The sequence below is a fragment of the Lynx rufus genome, unplaced genomic scaffold (assembly GCF_022079265.1).
Source record: "Lynx rufus isolate CCGP_SWC_20201006 ecotype Redwood Valley unplaced genomic scaffold, mLynRuf1.p SCAF_6, whole genome shotgun sequence".
In the NCBI taxonomy this organism is placed as follows: Eukaryota; Metazoa; Chordata; class Mammalia; order Carnivora; family Felidae; genus Lynx; species Lynx rufus.
In genome coordinates this window covers 35,526,858-35,547,224 of record NW_025814878.1, presented here as the reverse complement: position 1 = coordinate 35,547,224, position 20,367 = coordinate 35,526,858, and the positions used below count along the sequence as shown (strand labels likewise).

Here is a 20,367-nt window from a genome sequence, read left to right as displayed (position 1 = left end):
TGAAAAAAGAACATTAAAAAAACAATAAAAAAATAAACTTGGCCTCATGTATAAAATGGAGATGACAGTAGTTCATCCCCAGTGGGGCTGTTTGAAGATGAAAGCAACAAAATAGAGTTTCACATCATTCCTGGTACATTCAAAGCACTGGGTAATGTTAGATGTTTATATTAACAATGATACTTATTCATTTATTTAGTATTCATTTGACAGTTATTTTTTTGAGAGAGAGAGTGTGTGTGAGCAAGGGAGAAGGTCAGAGGGAGAGAGAGAGAGAGAGAGAGAGAGAGAGAGAGAGAGAGAATCTTCAGCAGGCTCTATGCTCAACACAGAGCCTGATGCTGGGCTCCATCCCACAGCCCTGGTATCATGACCTGAGCTAAAGTCAAGAGTCGGATGCTCAACCAAGTGAGCTACCCAGGTGCCCCTTGACAAATTTTTTTTCACTTTATTTTCTTTTTTCTTTTTAGAGAGAGAACGAGCCAGGGTAGAGGGAGCAAGAGATGGAGAGAAAGAGAGAGAGAGAGAGAGAGAGAGGCAGAGAGAGAGAGGCAGAGAGAAAGAATCTTAAGCGTGCTCCACGCTCAGCACAGAGCCCAGTGTAGGGCTCCATCCCACAACTGTGAGATCATGACCTGAGCCAAAATCAAGAGTCGGGCACTCAACCGATTGAGCCACCCAGGTGCCCTGATAAATTTTTATTAAGCCCCTACTTACCATCTGCCAGGCAGTCTTCTAAACACTGGGAATATAGTGTTGAATATGATAGAATCATAGGTTAATGTTATTAACATTTTATAATAATATTAAACAGGAAGCTGTATTTAATTTTTTAATCAAGGCAATTTTTTTTCATGAGAAACAAAAACTAGAATTCATCAAATAGAAGTCATATGGACTATTTAAATGAGTAAAATGTTTTTGTTTGCATATTATTTACGTGGAAATAGATTACTTCTAAATACTTCATTTTCTTGACAAGTTTGAAGATCTCTACTTCTCATTAGAATTTTATTTACTCTATAAATGTACTTAGCAAAATTAATGAGACTTTATATATACACATAAAACATACTTGAATGTAGTTTTAAATTTCAAGACAGAGTTATTACATATTTTTAAAATTTTTGGCATCAAGAATATTCAGCCCTTACCATGCTGTTTCCCTCAGAGATGATGCAAAATTTAATTATGTTTTTAAAAGACATTGTGAATCATTTGAATCTATTGATAAATCAAAGTGTAAAATCATTGTGCAAAACCATTTGGCTGTTATATGATTTATCTATCGGTACTTGATTTATATGTTTTTTCCACTCAGGCACTGAGTAAGCTTTAACTTAGTAGAGGAAGATATTCTGTTGTTCTTAAGGCCCAGGCAAGAATTTCCCTGTTTGAAAGAAGTCATATTCTTAACTAGCATCTAAAATTTTAATTTAGTAAACTATCTCAGATTTTTAAAAAAAAATTTTTAAAGTTTATTTATTTTTGACGACAAAGAGAGAGAGAGAGAGAGAGAGAGACAGAGACAGAGACAGAGCATGAGTGGGGGAGGGGCAGATAGAGGGAGACACAGAATCTGAAGCAGGCTCCAGGCTCTGAGCTGTCAGCACAGAGCCCAATGCAGGGCTCTAATTCATGGACCGCGAGATCATGACCTGAACCAAAGTCAGATGCTCAACCAACTGAGCCACCCAGGTGCCCCTATCTCAGATTTTTTTTGGGTAAAGTTGTCTATGCATGGACTGGCATTGGTTAAATGAATTAGCAAGAGGAGACTTTGTAAATGCAAAAGCGAAGAATTTGAAAATCTATTAGCTGAGTGATTTCTGCTCATGCTATCTTTAGAGGACACAAATAAGGAAAAAAAATGTAAAATACAAGAAGCTTTTATACGAAAAGACACAGAGAATGGCTGTGTGAATAGAAAGCACTGCACAAAAGAAACAGAAAAAAGAAAAACACTTATCCTGTGCAGCATGATATTAAAATGTTCTGAAAGAACATGAAAATTAATTATGTACTTCAGTCTGCCTTTACAAATGAGTTAGAAATGTCAAATTCTGCTTGAATGAAAAATCTAAACACTGAATCATTTGCAGGTGTTTTCTGAACACAGCAGAATCCAGAGGATTCTGATGTGCATAAGAAAAGCCCCACAAAACATGGTGGGTTATTTGTATGCACATTCATTCTTGTTGACAACATGGTCAAGAGCAAAGAAACCCATGTTGTGTTATGTATTCAAAGACAATATGATGTGGTGAAAAGAACACTGGGGAGGGTCTTAGAAGGTCTGAGTTCTAATTCTGCCTCTGCTCTTCATTTTGGCAACTTGTTCAGGAACGATGGCATATAGGGCCTCTCCTGAAATTAGAGAATGAAGATTAAAGATTTAAATATATTCTTCTCTAAGGCTCCTTCCAACTCTAGCATTCTGTAACTCTGTGATCAGTTGTTCTCTTAGAAGCCTAACCATAGACGTAGTCACATCCTCCTCACATAGACTTCATGGCCAAGAGAGCTTACTGCATGTTTAGGATGGTAATCACTGGAAAGCATGAAAGGCATGAATATCTTAGAATTAAATACATTTATGGTTACTTGCACCAAAAAATTCCTGTTCTATCAAACATAAATTCTTGGTCAAAATAAAATAAGACAACCCCCTTCCCATACTATTTTATAGTCTGAGGGATGATTGTGTCTGTTATTAAAAGACCAAAGAAAGCACGCTTTCTTATGGAAATGTGTGGCTTCTTCAGGAAAACAGATTTGGAACTGAGTTGTGAATAGAGGAGAATATCTCAGTGATTTGCATATTCCTGCAATCACTTTACCACTTATCTAAAACACTCACCCCTTTAATAAACCTTTCTATATAGAAACATTTCTATTTGTAGTTTGAATATTCATATTAGATGTTTCTTACTATTTTAGAAAAATAATCAAAAGGTAGAGAAAATATGCGAGATATGTTAAATGTAACAAGCTGGCATCCTAACTCTATGTTCCCTTTTTCAAAAAAAGAAGTTCAAGTTGAGATCTGCAATCAATGTGTTGCTCAAAATTCTTTAAGAATAAATGGCTGTATGGATAATCTTGAGTTGCATATTGCACATAAATTCTCTTTCATATTAGTATTTACGCTGAACGTTAACATCCTTTATGGATGTTTTACAGTAAATTTATTTAACTTAAAAAAAATCTTTGTTGACATATAATTAACATACCATAAAAGTGACCCATGTAGAGAATCTAGTTCAATGGTTTCTAGCATATTCATACATCTCTCTGCCATCAACTTTATATCATTTTCATCACCACAAAGAGAAATCCTAAAGCCATTCGTTGTGACTCCCCGGTTCTCGCCAAACCACCCCCCCCCCCCCACCACACCAGCCACAAGAAACCACAAATCTACTTTGTTTCTATAAATTAGCATATTTTGGACATTTTATGTACATGGAAACATATATGTGTTTTGTTTCATTTAGCGTAATGTTTTCAAATTTCATCTACATTGTAGCATGTATCAGTACTTCATTACTTTTTATTGCCGAATAAACTAAATCAAAGGCAGGCCACATTTTGTTTGTGTGTTCTTCAGTTGATAGATATTTGGGTTGCTTTTTGGTTATTATGAATGACATTGTTGTGAAGCAATGTTAAAATGTTGTGCCTGTATAAGTCTTCCCATGAATATATCCTTTTATTTTTCTTGGGTATATATACCTAGGAGTAGAATGGCTGGGTCATATAGTAACTATGTCTAACAATTTGAGGAATTGGCAAACTATTTTCCAGTGAGGCTGCACTACTTTACATTCTAACCAGCACTAAATGAGGCTTTCAGTTTCTCCATATCCTTGCCAATACTTGTCCAAAGCCATCCTGATATAAAGCGGTATTTCATTGTGGTTTTAATTTGCATTTTCCTATTGGATAATGATGTTGCACATCTTTTCATGTGCTAATTATTGACTATTTGCATACCTTCTTTGGAGAAATGTCTATTAATATCTGTTGCCCATTTTCTAAATTGGGTTATTTATCTTTTATTATTTAATTGTAATAGTTCTTATATACTCTAGATACAAGTTTCTAATCAGGTATATGATTGGCAAATAGTTTCTTCGCATCTGTGAATATCCTTTTCACTTTTTGAAAGGTGTCCCTTAATACACAAAAATTTTGATTTTAGTGAAGTTCAGTTTATCTATTTTTTTCTTTTGTTACCTGTGCTTTTGGTGTTATGTCTAAGAAACTATTGCCTACCCCAAGGTCATAAAGATTTATTCTTATTCATCTTCTAGGAGTTTTATAGTTTTAGCTCTTACATTTAGCTCTGTGATACATTTTGAATTAATTCTTGTGTATGGTATGAGATGGGTCCAACTTCATTCTTTTGCATCTGGATATCCAGTTGTCCTGGCACCCTTTGTTGAAAAGATGATTCTTTCCCCAATTCAGGTACCTTGACACTGTTGTTGAAAGTCAAATGACCATAAATATATGGGTTTATTTTCTAGACTCTCAGTTATACATGTATGTCCTTATGTGAGTGTCACACTGTCTTGATTACTATGGCTTTGTGTTAAGTTTTGAAATCGAGATGTGTGAGTCCTCCAGAATTGTTCTTTTTCAAGATTGTTTTGGCTGTTTTACATGTCTTACTTTCCCGCTAAATTTTAGATCAGTGTGTCAATTTATGCAGAAAAGGAAGCTGGGATTTTGATGTTGCTTGTATTTGAATCTGTAGATCAGTTTGGGGAGTATTGTCGTCTTAGCCATGTGAAGTCTTCAGACCCAAAATCTATTTATTTATAAATTCTGTATTCCTTTCTTGAATGGGCACAATTCAAGGTGGAGAAAAATCTCTAGTGACATTCTTAGCACTGTTATCAGGGAAGCTTTGTTTAGTATTAGAATATTTCCCTGTATCTTTTTTTTTTCAACTTTGCTGATGAGACAACACTGGGAGGGGCAGCATGTGGTGGAATTGCTACATATCTCAGACCAGATTGGTAAACTGAAATCAACAATATTAAAGTTGTCAGCCTTTAAAGTAAATAACTAATTTGGGTTCAAAAACAACTGTTCAACGTGTTGGAAGAAGTTTTAAAAATATCAAATTACCTATAGTTGATAGTTTGAGAAGAAAAGAGTGAGGGCATGATAACTGGCTTTTTACATATCTGAAGTTCTACTTCAGAAGAAACAAAATGAAGCAAAAGAATAGGATGACATTATAAGGGGATAAACAGCACAATGAGCATGTTTGTACATTATAGAAGACCATTTTGATATATTTACTAGTTTGAAGTATTATATAAGAAAGATTATCCTAATAATATTTGATATTCAGAATATATAATGACCATCAAAAACTGCAAGAGGCTCAATGATTTAAAAGATAGTGTTATGTCCAGTATCTTCCATTTACCAAACAGGAGAAAGGGATTAGAATATTTTAGAAAAATTCTTGTCAACAAGGTTTGCAAAAGACTTACTTTTTCTGTGCAATTGCATGTCATCCACTGGGAGGTGAGGCACTATGGGTACAAATTTAGAGTTGAACTATTTTGCAGTTGACTTTATTTCATTCTGGTTTAAAAACAGAAAGCAGAGGTGTGGAGGCACATCTCTTCCATGAGTGAAGTGGCAACTTAAGTTAACATGGAGATTAGTAGTAGTAATAGTAATTGCTAATAATTACCAAATGCTTTCTTTATAAAGTTGGTGGGATTATTAGTCTCATTTACTTATGAGTGAGTTGAAGTTCAGAGAGGATATGTAACTTGTCCAAAGACACAGACCTCACTAGTGGTGGAGCTAGCATAACTCAAGGGTGTCTGAATCTAGCGCTATGTTTTTCTACCTTCCAAAAAAAAAAAAAAAAAAAAGCTTAAGCAAGAATTATGAAGGTTTAGTTTAATGCCTTAATCCCTCAAGCCTATTCCTGTTTTACTTATCCTGACCGTGCCATTTCTTCTGCACTTTCTTTGCTTTGAAAAACATGGAAATAGGTACTCTAGTGATTCTAATACATCTGTTCATTCTTTTGAGTGTGTTGGAACATTTTAGAAGTAAATGTGGTGACAGCTTGACATTTGTTAATACTGACAGGAGGCACTAGAAACACAAGGTGTTATGGGATATTTGGTTCATCGCAAGCTATTTTTACATATTTTCACATCTAAGACCCATTAGTCTGATCTTGATTTTGTCTATCCTCAGAATTATCTACACACTTAAGGATGCTTTAATTTGAGAACGGTCTCTAATCTGAGTAAACATGGCCTGTAAGAAAAGTCTATTTAGGCACTATGGTTCCCTCGGTCAACACTGTATATACCCACGCTCTCTAAGATCAGCTGATGCTCTTTCACCATCTCCAGATGGATGCCCCCAAAAGGGCTGCCATTACAAAGTACCACAAACTGAATGGCTTAAAAAGAACAGAAATTTATTCTTCCACAATCTGGAAGCCAGAAATCTGAAACAACTGTCGACAAGACTATGCTCCCTTCAAAACCTCTTGGGGAGGATCCTTCCTGGTCTCTTCCAGCTTCTGGTAGCACCACGTATTCCTTGGCCTGTAGATGCATTACTCCAACTTCTGCTTCCATCTCTCCCTGACATTTTCCCTGTATCTTTGTGTCTTCACATTGTCTTCCCTCTTTTTATAAGGATACACAGTCATATTGGGTTAAAGTCCTACCCTAATTCAGTATAACCTCATCTTAACTTGGTTATATCTACAGAGATTCTATTTCCAAATAAGATCCATTCACAGGTACTGGGGTTAGGACTTCAACATGTCTTTTTAGGGGACACGATCCAACCTATGACTCCAAATCTGGGATTTGTGACACTGCTGAAGTGTGACCGACTGAGGCCAATTCCTCAGAGGAGCACAGAAGTGGGTGGACTCACTCTACTAAAAATAAGTTAGTCTCTTAGCAGTTAGAGTGATTGCTCTTTCAGCACCTCCTTCACAAAATGGCTGTATTTTCATGATTATGTGGGTTTTCTCATATTTGAAGTGTCCCCCAGATGATGTTATTTCAACTAGTGCAGCATGATATGACAACAGTAGTACTGCAATGCAATGCAAATATCAACAATCACAAAATCAATCGACTGAGCAGATGATGTGACTCAACTCGCTGTGACAATCAGCGCATGATTGATGTGAGGAGCACAGCTTTCCGCAGCAGCTGCTTCGCTGAGAATCGGTTTTAGTGAATCACCACTGCAGCTGCCATTTTTCTCCGAGCCAGATAAATCCTGACATGAATAAAGTGCTGTTATCGGAGATGTTAATTCAGTTAGTAATAAATGTCACTGGCCTAAGTCTGAGACATGTAGTCACTCTCAAATTCAAGGAAGGAGATAATTTTGACATTGTATCTATTTTTGTTGAGTTTTGCCTTTTTTTTTGGTCTGTCCATAATCTTTTATTGATTAATGAAATATCTTTATTTTTATTTTTATTTTTGAGAGTGAGAGTGGGGAAGAGGCATAAAGAGAGGGGGACAGAGGTTCTGAAGTGGGCTCTGCACTGACAGCAGTGAGCCCGATGTGGGGCTCAGACTCACAAATCACGAGATCACCACCTGAACCAAAGTCAAGATGCTCACCAGACTGAGCCACCCAGGAGCCCCTGAATTTAATGTCTTAATGTGAAGCATATCTAAATAAGTTAAAGTGAAGGCTTCTAAATAAGTTAATTCATCTTCTTTTCCTCAAAAATTAAAAATAGAACTACTGTATGACCCAGCAATTACACTACTAGGTATTTATCCAAAGGATATAGGAGTGTTGATTTGAAGGGGCACATGTACACCAGTGTTTATAGCAGTGCTATCAACCATAGCCAAAGTATGGAAAAAACCCAAATATCCATTGACTGATGAATGGATAAAGAAGATGTGGTGTGTATGTATGTGTGTGTATATATATATATATATATATATATATATATATATAGTGATCAAAAAGAATGAAACCTTGCCATTTGCAACAATGTGGATGGAAGTAGAGTGTATTATGCTAAGCAAAATGAATCGGCCAGAGAAAGACATCATATGATTTCATTCATATGTAGAATTTAGGAAGCAAAACAGATCAACATAAGGGAAAGGGAAGCAGAAGTAACATAAAAACAGAGAGGGAGTCAAATCCTAGGAGTCTCTTTAATACAGAGAACAAACTGAGGGTTGTTGGTGGGGTGTTGGGTGCGGGCATGGGCTAAATGGGTGACGGGCATTAAGGAGGATGCTTGTTGGGATGAGCACTGGGTGTTATATGTAAGTGATGAATCACTAAATTTTATTCCTGAAATCATTATTACACTATATGTTAACAAACTTGGGTTTAAATTTTAAAAAATAATAAAATTAAAATAAGGTAAAAAAAATCAACAAAAAAATAAGTTAATTCATCTCGAAAGCAAGTATATTTAATTTAGTGTGTCCAGTAAACAGTGCTCTGGGGAAAAATAAATCTTTAGAAAAAGTGTCTTAAGGTTTTCCTTTATTCTAAAATTGTACTTCAATGGCATCAACAGTTTTTAAATTTAGACACGAGCGTGGGACTACGGTGTGAGTGGTAGACATGAAGTGCAGTCCATACGGCCTAATGCAGTAACCTGCTACAAATCCCTCTCCAGTTCTATACAGATCATAAATTAGAAAAGTGAAGGGTTTTTTTTGGTTGACCCATATACCTGGATTTAAAAAATCTTCAAAAGAACAGCAAACAACTGACAAAAAGAAACAAGACTAGGCTGCCTCTCTTAGCAAAGATAAGTAGGAAAACCAGAAATGAACATTTTAGCCTAAGTCTCTTTACCAGTGAACTGAGTATGAAGTCTTTACCTGGTCCGTTTACTTTTTAGAGATTGTTCTTACTTTTGGTGCTCAAGAGGTACTCTTAAAAGACCCTTTATGAATGGATTTATCTCAAAATACTATTCCAGGGTGGGCTTTTTTCTTAATATTAATCTAAAATCTGAAACCAACATTCTATATCTTATTTAGATAGAAATATCTAAATCTGCAGCATGCTAAATAGTTAGCAAAGACATATGACTTTTGAATAAAGTTCCTCTAATATATTTCTCTTTTATGTATGCTTTTCCTAGACTATAGGAGAAAGAGCAGTAACTGAGAATATCAGGACAAAGTAGATTCAAGAAGGCCACTGTTAGCCCAACCACTAAGAGAATCAAAATCACACAGGAATTCATACAGAGTTAGTTTTAAAAGGAAATGGAGGTCAGGAAGAGGAAAAAGAGTTGGATATAAAGTCAGTTTTATTAATGAAAAAAAATAAAGTGCATTTGAAATTTCCTTGGACATTTTCTGGTCCTATGTTGGTAATTGGTTATTTAGAGCAATTTGATTTAGATGAAGCTGAGTTTATATTCCCTCCTGTCCCCTCACCCCAATGAAGAAATGGCCTATGATCTTGTGTTACTCATTTACTCTTCAGTAAGTACAAAGTACAGTTTCTCCTTTGGTAGAAGGAATGTCCGAATAACGACTATTGTTTATTTAGCACTTATTACGTGTTAGGCATTATACCAAGTACTTTTCAGACATTGTCTCACTTAATGTTCATAACATATTGCTCTGTGAGGCAGAAGTTTTCTTTCCACATTATAAATAAAGATAACTAGGCTGAAGTTATCCAAGTTACAGCTATTAAGTTCTAGAGACTGTCTGGCTCCAAACCTCATGTGCATGGCATTATACTGTCTTTAGTATTAGAATCTCTCCCAGCTTTAGCCTTCTCTGACCAGACCTTTAGGAGTGTCTGACTTCATTTGCCCAGTGTTCCCGCCTGTGACACTGCCCCTCAAAGAGGCTCAAGAAGGCTTACATTGAAGATCCCTTAAAGCTCCCACAGGTTATCTGTGTACATATAGAAACTAAAGTCCAAAGTGTTTACTGTTTTGTAAGAGGTCATTATTTATGTCCATTTTATAAGAGCATCTTGACTTACCCCAAAGGACACTAAATGATAATAATAATAATAATAATAATAATGACGATAAATTTGTATATAATAATAGTATATATTATTATTATGCTTAATATAATATATATTATTTAAAATTGAAGATCTATTTACAGTTTTTGGTACTCCTCTCCTACTTAGCGCCTCTGTTAATCTAAGAGCCTGTCAAATCACTTTCTGGTAGATATAGAAGATGATAACACATTTACTGCTGTCCCGAATGGCCTTCAGGGATATTGCTGTGCTTCTAAAAAAACAGAGCTGACTGCTTTAAACAGGCTACTGACCTCATCAAGGTGAGGATGGCGCATCTGGTATTAAAGTCCAACGCTGATAGAATATCCTGTAAAAACCACTTGTGTTTGTTTTTTTAATTTTTAAACGTTTATTTATTTCTGAGAGACAGAGAGCGTGAGCAAAGGAGGGGCAGAGAGAGAGGGAGACACAGAATCCGAAGCCGGCTCCAGGCCCTGAGCTGTCAGCACAGAGCCCGACGTGCTCGAACACATGAGCTGTGAGATCATGACCCGAGCTGAAGTTGGACGCTTAACCAACTGAGCTGCCCAGACTCCCCTAAAAACACTTTGAAAAGAAATGTGGCATATCCAAAATAACCTCTAAAGTAGAGTTGGTCAACTCTCCTTGCCCACATATTTACTTTGTGCTGTCCCTGTGGGTTGATTTAATGAAGTTATGCTGCTGTTCTTGGCACAGTATGACTTGGTGTCCGGCAGACCTGGGTTCCAATCTTAACACTGCTTGGTGCTGGCTCTATTATAACCTCAGGCTCTTTTTGGATCCAATAGTATTAACATCTACTTTTGAGGGCTTTTGTGAAGATTCAGTTAGAGAATGTTTAAGACATCTGGAAAATCATGAACACTCAGGAATTGTTAGCTCCCTTCCCTCCCGAGTTGGTATATTCACTTTCATATATAAAATGGTTTTCACTGAATATAAGAGTATTGGGGTTAGTGCTTAAAATTTTAAGTCTGTTTTATCATTAACTGTGATGCTTAACAGTGTTCGTGTTAGCCCCAGATATACCTATTAAAATGGTGTAAGCCATATGGAACACATCTGAGACTTATGAAATGATTTCCTGGTGTTTGAGGATTGTGATATAAGCAAGAAAGTAATCTAGGCTAAGAAGTTTAATATTATTGGAAAACTTTAAAACATAAGTTCCTTTATTGGAGCTTTGCAAGCAACATTAAGAAACAGTGAGTAGTTTATAATAAATGTGCATCTGGTGTTTCAGTGATGTGGTTTTTCTATGAGACATGGTAAGAAGGTAGACAAAGGGGCTTTCCTAAATGATCAGAGTGGTTTTCACTTTATATACGTTCAATGCCAGGAATCTTAGAACCACACAAGCCACACCTGAGGAGAGAGCCAGACCAGGTGGGAGTGAAATGTGACAATTTTGCATGGTTTATGCTAAGTACCATGAAATACAATCCTTCCTTCTTCCCCCATCCTAATACACACATATTCTTACCTTGTATCAACTGAAAATTAGAAAAAAAGTGGGTTTTTCCCTCCCAAGCTAATTTGATGGTGTACAGTAACTTTTGTTCAGGTATTTTACAACCATTTATAAAGGAGAGGTCATTTTAGGGTGGGCCTTTCTACCCTGATTTACTTAGAGGAATGAATAGAATTCTGATCATTATATTAAAAGATGGGGTGTGTGTGGAATCCCACAATTTGAGCCAGTATTAAGAACTTAAAAAAGATTGACTGTGAAACTCAAGTATAATGCTAGAAACAATAAGGCCAAAAACTACCCCCCAAACAGTTGAAACACCATGGATAATGCAATCACTATGTGAAGAGGAAAAGATTAGTAACAGACTTCTCTTCAAAGGAAAGAAGGGAGAATATCAATTCCTCATACAAAGTGAATTGTTATGATTGGTTTCAATGAAAATATAATGCTAAAGAATCCTGGAATTTTGATGTCTCTTGGGTAACTATAATGTACATTCTGTAGTCAAAACATGGAGAGAAAATAATCTCTCAGAGTATGGTTGTTTTCTTCATTCTGAAGTGGATGGTGGAATGAAAAACAGAAATCTTTGCTTTGACTGCTCCCTAAAAAGTGTCCTCCTGGGTGGATGGCAGAGGCCGGGTGGGGAGGAAGAACTATTGAAGAGCATTGCACATAACGTGGTCTGAATATTCTGGAATGCTGGTGACCTTCCAGTAATTGGAACACATCTGGCGAGTAAATATAGATTCTCAAACTCTTGTATGTCATAGTTGACTTGCATGTTGGCAACCTTGTATTACCTTCAAAGTATAAATTTAGATCCACTGTGAAGCAATTGTAGATCCAAAGTGAAATTTAGATCCACTGCATCTTTGAATGTAACTTAGTAAAAGTTGGGGAGGAGGCTTTTGTTTCATTTTGTCATTTCAACTTACAGACATCAGCCTGGTACAAAGGATGGAGACAGTAGCAGAACACTTCTGCTTCCATTCCCCTTTCCCTCTCTCCCCTCATTCCTTCCTTTACTGTGAGAAAAATGAAGAGACACATGATTTAAGTACCTGTTGCTTATTCTTTTCTGTCTTGGGATTCTGGACGTTTAAATGGAAACTAACGCATGATTGAGACCTGGCTTATTTAGAACCCTGCTTAATGCTTTTTTATCTCAAGAAATGTTTGCTTTAATTTTTTATGAGAACTTTAAACAGATTTAAGAAGTTTAGATTATATCAAATCCCTTTTAAATTTGTTTGTCTTCTGGTATTAAGGTTAATTCTATTATTCCATGATTTCAATCATTAACCTCTTATGAAGATAAGAACAGATTTTTTTTTTTTTGCTTTTGCCTTTGCTGATTATTGCTTCTTCCTCCTGCCTTCTGGGAGAACACCCCGTTGTTCAGTTTTTGACACACTGATCTCTCTGAGCCTGAGATTCTGTCAATTTGCATCTTTTCAACTATATATTCTATACAAAATTGCTGAGATTTCCATTTCCAATTTTCTCCTCTTGCCTGAGTTTCAGGCGCATTGTTCCAGTGACTTACCCTGCATATCCCTTTGGCTCTATTGCCACCATTTGAACTTCATCAGCTCTCCCCCTCATCTGTTATTTTGTTAGTGGTTCTGTTATCCCAGCTTCTTAAACATAAAAGCTTAGAATGAAGCTTTCCTTCATTCACTATAGCCATCACCTCATTCCATGGATTTTTTTCATTTTGAAATGTTTTTTTTTAATTTTTTATTGTTTTAAATGTTTATTTTTGAGAGAGAAAGGTGGGGTGGGGGGAGGGGGGAGGAGACAGTGCATGAGCAGGGGAGGGGCAGAGAGAGAGGGAGGCACAGAACCCGAAGCAGGCTTCAGACTCTGAGCTGTCAGCACAGAACTCGTGCAGGGCTCGAACTTATCAACTGAGAGATCATGACCTGAGCTGAAGTCAGCTTCTTTAACTAACTGAGCCACCCAGGATCCCCTTGAAATGTTTTTTTAGAATCATTTATATTATTTAAGAGATCAGTCTGCCAATTATCACCAAGTACAAAAATAACAGTGGATTAAACACAATGTGAATTTAGTTCCGTGTCATGGACAGCTCAGGTAGATGGTACAGAGGTGGAATAGTGGCATGGCCATGTTGGGGATGCAGCCTCCTTCCATTTTGTTGCTTTGTCATCATCCCCAGAGTCTTGATTGTCCTTGTCTGTTTGGTGAATGATGGCTCAGCACGACAGGTACAAACCAATGTTCGAAAGGCAGAGGCCACAATTCCTTCTCTCTTAGGATATAACCTAGAAATGAAATACATTGCTTCTGCTTATAGCCCACGTTTAAATGACAAAATACAGTTGCATGGTCATATTTAGCAGCATGGGAGGTTTGGATATATGGTTCTTAGCTATGTGCCCAGCTAAGCTTCCAATTTCTACAGAAGATGAGGAGAAGAGCTTGGGAGCCAACCAGCAGCATCTGCCACACCTTCCACCTTCCTTACTCCAATTTTAATGTTTTTACCCTTTGGGTGGGTCTTTATTGCCCATTGCCAAGATTACTTCTAGAGACTTTAGCTGGATTTACTGTTGGCTCCCTATAAAATCATCAATTATTTCTTTTAAAGAGGTACTTTTTTCCCCCCCTCTTGTTAAATCTGTGCTCAGTAGCCCACAGCACAAAGTCTCTGTTTCAAAGCTCTTTATAATCTGGTCCCAGCTTTGCGCAGTGGCAGTATCGTAGCCAATGACGTTTATCCGAGGTGCAATTATTGCTATAATCTGGCCCTAGTCTACCTGTTTATAATCTTTTTTTCAACTTTCATTCATTCATTGATTCATATATTTATCCAGTAAATATGTGTTGAGTGCCTACTCTGTGTCAGACATGTAGTCATTTATTTTCCTAAACCAGTTCACATGGGTTCTGTGAATAGAAAACATCCTCATGAATGTACATACTTTCTAATGTCACAATGATTCATTTCTTTGAAGCTTGTTTTCACCATTGTAATGCTTGAGAGGTTACGTACATTTTGAGAACAGCTTTTTCAAACTAGGTCTTGCAGTTGAAGTGGTTAATTTGCTTTTAGGAATCAGCTGATGTTCACTTGACACATTTCACTTGCAGGTTTTTGTGCATTTTAGAGTGATGATTTGTTTTTAAAAACAAAACAAAAATAGAAGAATGCTTATTGAAGCAGCTGTAACTAGATTTAGTAGCTCATTGAAATTGTAAAATAGCTCAAATGCAAGCATGATCTGAGCATTACCTCACGTATTATAGTTGTTTAGTTGCCTATTTGTTCCCAAACAACATCCTCAGTCCTGCAGACTAAGGTGCGAAGGTGTATATTGTAGAACACACCTTGTTTGGGCTTTGTCTTCCAGACTACATTTTCTTCTTTTTCTATAGCCCTAAGTAATATAGAGACATTTACTTAATACAACTAATATGACATTATTTTTATATTTTATTCTTTCAGAATAGTTACTAGACCACGTCCAGGTCTAGGGTGAGGTATGTGAGGCTGAGTCGCACAAATACAGGGTCAAATCTTTATCTAAATTCTTGATGTTTTTTTCATCATAGAGTTTTTGAACTAATTTTGTTTTTTTTAAAAAAATCGCACTAAAATATTACATTCTGTCTTGAAGTGACTGCTCTTGTTCCATGTCCTGCCTGGTAGCCTCATCTCTGAAGTGGGAGTGTGGTCATGTAATTTTCAAACTACATCTTTGGAGGGAGAGGAGAGGAGGGGGAGGAGAGAGTGGGTAGAACCTGAAGCTGCTTTCACCTGAGAAGTGTTGCTTGTCTCTGTCTTACATATTGTCCATCTGCTAAAGAATTCGTTTGGGAAAAAAATGTATTAAAAAATAGTTGGAAAATCACTGGACTAGACAGATGATTCACAATTCTGGTTGTGCGTGTAATTCTAATAGGATGGATTTTTGCTGACCTACCCACACCTTAATCTGCTCCTCTCATAAGGCATGCAACAAACACCCTTGGGTGAGACCACTTCCTTCTTGCCTTGGGTATCTCTTAGCTGTCATATATATCACCATGTTTTCTCTAGATTTAATTGTAGTTCCAAGAGAGATAGTAGAAAGAATTAGATCTTGTAGAGGTCTAATTAGACCTTGCAGAATCTAACAGATTCTGCATCTTATATTGAAGTTCAGGAAGAACATAGTAGAATACCCAGTTATATTATTTTGATTTTATTTTAAGTTTCTGTTAATGTATTTAACACATATGATAATTATGATATAACATATAACTTCAATTAATCTATTAGTATAATGATAGTTATAATTTATAAAAATAAATATTCATAAATAGGAGATGTGTGCTTAAAGGATTTTTTTGTTGTTGTTAGGGGCATGCCACTATTCTTGAAACAGAAATTACTGCTTTTTTGTTAGTAAAAATTTTGATAGTTGATAACTTAGGATAAGTAGACTCTCTCAGCCTCTTAATCTTTAGCATATCCCTCGTACATCTGAATTTTGATGTGTGTGAATAATCAAAAATATGTACGGAATATTATTTTCAAAGTCCATTCCATAAGTATATTTGTATGTAACACAGCCTCAAAGAGGTGGAGAGGAAAATATAAGTATGTCACTATATTCTTTCTCTTTTTGTTTCTTGGTTCTATTACAAAGGGTAGAAATAGTAGAATTTCATAAAATGAAAATGCTAATATGGAAAAGGTATAAAATAGGGTTTTTTTAAAACATGCGTTTTAAAGATACAAAGAACAATGTTTAGTTTTATCAAACTGACTTTAAATTGGGTTCCTGTTTGCAGTTTCTACTAGATCTTTGTCAAGAGGTATAGGAAGATGTTTGAAAAAATTAGGACCACAAAAGTATGTTTTCTTAATCTTGTTTTTTAGGGGTAATATTTACATTGTATTATATAAATGTTGAAGCTTATAAAATTGAATTTTATTGCTACTTCCTCCATGATCATGTTTTCATGTATTTTTCTCTTCCTCTTCTCAGTTCTTTATATTTGGCTTGAACAGTTGGGCTCAATTGAAGGGAAACAGTCTCAGATGCAGAGTGAGAGGAACAGTGAAAACCATATGGGAAGCTGGGTATAGGAACAAGGTTAAAAGATGCCTGTTTCGGATTTTCAAATTATTTCACAGTGATAAAAGTATGCATTCAGGAAGCTCTGAGTCTGAAAAGTACCTCATGCACCTTGACATTCAACATATTTATTTCATTCCTCCTACCACGTGCAAAATGTTGTGCAAGAGGAATGAGTCACAGTCCATGTCCTCAAAAGGCTTTAAAAAACTGTCTGAGGTGGAGATGGGAAGGCACTAATCCGAAATGTATAAGTTTAGTAAGAAATACACCAGAGTGTTTTGTAGCAAAGGGGAGGGAACATAGAAGTCTGGAAAAGGGGCGCCTAAGTTAACCCTGGATGGTTGAATATATGCTAGCCACGAGATGGGGAGGGGATTGAGGGCAAAAAACCTCAGTCATGGTGACAATGTAAACAAGGCACAGGGGTGCCATTGGCTGGGTATGACTTCAGAGCTTTAGGATTCATGCAGGTTGGACCTGGGTGAAAATGAAGGAGAGTTATATTGAGGCCAACTTGATCCTGTAGATGATGGAAAGGCTGTGAAGGATTAATTCTAGAATGACCATGAGCACATTTACTTCAACATAATTCTGTCTGACATCTGTAAAGAACAGAGTTTCAGGAAGCAAGAATGCGAAGAGTCATTTAGGGTGTTGTTGCCGTAGTCGTAGTCGAGGAAGAATGAATGGTAGGCTGGCTGAGGGCAGTGGGAGTATGGTGGAGGGAATTTGCAAAGTGCCCTTCTGCTATCAGTGGCCAGTGTGAATACTGATGGTTCATGTCCCAGTTATTTTTGACCCATCTTGTGTCAGGTGCTCAACCTTGAGATACAGGCCCCATTCTGTGAACAAGAATGTACATTGTTTATCTTTGTTTCTAGGAGCAAGATGGTTGAATTCTTTCCACTGGTCTCCATTTAGGTAGTGGGAATATTGGTCCAATGCCTCAGGGCACTTAAGAAATGTAAAAAATATTTCTACAGTTATACTGGAAAAGTGTCCTATGTTTTACAATTTCCCAAAGGTGTGGTCATGCCAAGTATTTGTTTGCAGTCATGTTTCTATGCCTTCAAGTATTTGTTGTAATGGCCTGTCATTTTTAGATGATGACTTTCTCAACTTGACATTAATCCCTAATAGCACTGATGCAGTAATTGTAGCTGGCAATCCTAGGTACTAACACCTGTTATTTGAAATGAAGCCATTTTGACTTTTAACAGAAAATTTTATCGTAGAATTAGAGGTTCTGCTTTTCACAAGAAGTCAGGCAAGTCATGGCGTTTATCAGTTGTAACTCTATTTAAAAAAAATAAAGCACAGACAAAATCTTTAAATTTATTAGTCTAACTGAATTTATACTTTTTCTGGTTCTTAATAGCTTTTTTTTATTAATTTACAGGAAAGAAAGTTTATCAGTTTCTTCCTAAACCTCTTAGAAATAACAGCATATCTTAATCTGAGACTTGTAAGTATCCTTTTCTTCTTTATTTAGAAAATAGATATTGATTTTGTGGAAGAAATGGCTCCTTCAGGAGAACACTTGACAGGATATAGCTATGCAATCTGAGTTGGCATGCAAAATTTGAATGAAAGTAAAGCACACAAATAATCACTTCTTACAAAATGAAACAAAGAAACCAAATCTCAATCAGAATATCTTCATCAAGTCTATCTACAGCAAGTGAATGTTTGATTTATTTTTTGACAATTTCTCTTTTTTTTATGTCATTTTTGTTACTTTTTCCCCTTTGTGAAAATACCTGTGTATCCACATATTTTAGAAAGTCTGTAACATCAATGGGAAGGAAGAGGAAAAGTGTAGGGTGTGAACACAGGAAAGAGAATTTGTATTCTGTTAAAATTTACATGGCTTTGGATGACTTTGTATTTTCTATTTACATTTTCAGTGAATTTTTTTGTAAAATCAAAGCTAGGTATCAAAATTGCTAAGCTAGGTATCAAAATTGGCATTCAGTTTCTGAAATGCCAGATTCAAAACTGGCCAACTCAGGAACAGGGAATCTGGGAGACCCTTTCTGTTTCAGTTTACCAAGAGGTAAAGACAAACACATCTTTTCACAAGCAAATATTTTCTTAGATAAATTGATAAGACTCAATGGAAAAAAAAAAAAAAGCTTTGTCCTAAAAATGTATCTGTAGTAACAGCATTTAATATTTTATTCCTTGAAAGACATTTGAAATCTCATGTAATCCTATTCTAGCATTAAGGCAAGTAGTTGGCACACTGAGTCAAGGTGTACAGAGTCTAGGGCCCATGGAGTAAAGACAGATTAATGAAGCAGTCAGGTAATTAAGGTTTAGACCTAGGTGGGTTCTTTACTAGGTGGGTAAGACCTTAGCATACTTCTGGACTTCTCACCTGTAAATATTTGTGTTTGAAGGTTGTTGACTAGAAATGATGACTACCTTAGATCATTTTATGATTCTAGGACATCTCTGAAACGTTGCTTAGTAGTTAATAGTCATTTTATCTTGTGTAATCTATGATTATTATAATGGCATTAACATTCGTGTAGTAGCTAATAAAACCAACCAATAGGAACTGAGACATATTTCTAACTTGCTTCATCAGATAAGATCCCAGCAAATTGTTTAATTAAAATGTGTACTGAGATCTTAATTACACATTCTGTTGCAATATAAGTTGTTTCCTAGTTCCAGGACATTAATTTTCTGTTCCAGTGCACCCATATTATGAATCTTATGTGTTGGAGCAAGCTACCTGAATTCTCTAGTGCTTCAACTTGTAAGTAATATGAAGTTAAAATGCTTATATTATAGGCTTGTTATGGGGATTAGATGAAATGATGATGAAACAATGCAATATAAATAGTAATAATAATAATACTGAGATAAACCTATACTGCAATCATAATTTCCTATCTTTACTATATTCTTTCATAGACTTTGAGGTTTTACCTACATAATGATTTCGTTTGTCAGTGTGTAAAAAAGCTCTTTGTAAAATCACTGAAAGAATAGTGAGAATGGAGATTGTTGGCTACATTCCCAGATATTTTTAACACGCATCTTAGATAATTCACATGAAAATGATCTACAGGCTACCCTTTGAGAAACACTAATTTTCCTTTAAAAATGAGCCATAAACTAGCTAATTATCAAATCACATGTGAGGTTTATAAAAAGTAAAAAAAAAAGTATATAAAAATATAAACATATTCTTGGGCTCCATCTTGGAGATTCTGATTTGGCAGATCTGGAGCAAGGCTTTGTAACTTGTGTTTTAAACAAGTTGCCATACTGATTTGGGTATTTGCAAACCACTGCTTTACAGCCCCACCACATCTGTAACTTTTTATCGATAAAGCTTATGGCTGTGCCTCCCATACGTGGATGAGGGGATATCATAATGGGTTAATGCTTCAACTGGTCTAGTTCAAGTTTCAGGAGTGAAGAGATGAGCTTGGATGTCTGCATTTGCATAAATTAATCAGATTGACAGTCTTCTCTACCTTGGTTATGTAGCTACTTTAAATAAATCCAGGAGCCAATCCCATAAACTGCACAATCCCTAAATGAAAAAGGGCTGTTGGAGACCATCTAGTTTAAATATTTGATTTCACAGAGGTGAAAAATGAGGCTCAGAAGTCTGCCTAAGGCCACAGGGCAAGATTAGAACCAACACTTGGATTTCTGCCCCTAGCTCAGTTCCATTTCCATTACAATTAGTTGACTTTGATTCTGCCATTTCAAACCTGTGAAACCAGC

The 20,367-nt window shown here is 36.1% G+C and overlaps 1 pseudogene; it reads left to right on the top strand.

Annotated features, from left to right (window-relative positions):
• The first annotated feature begins 14,228 nt into the window (after window positions 1-14,228).
• On the top strand, window positions 14,229-14,388 carry LOC124529560 (uncharacterized; annotated as a pseudogene).
• Window positions 14,389-20,367: the final 5,979 nt, after the last annotated feature.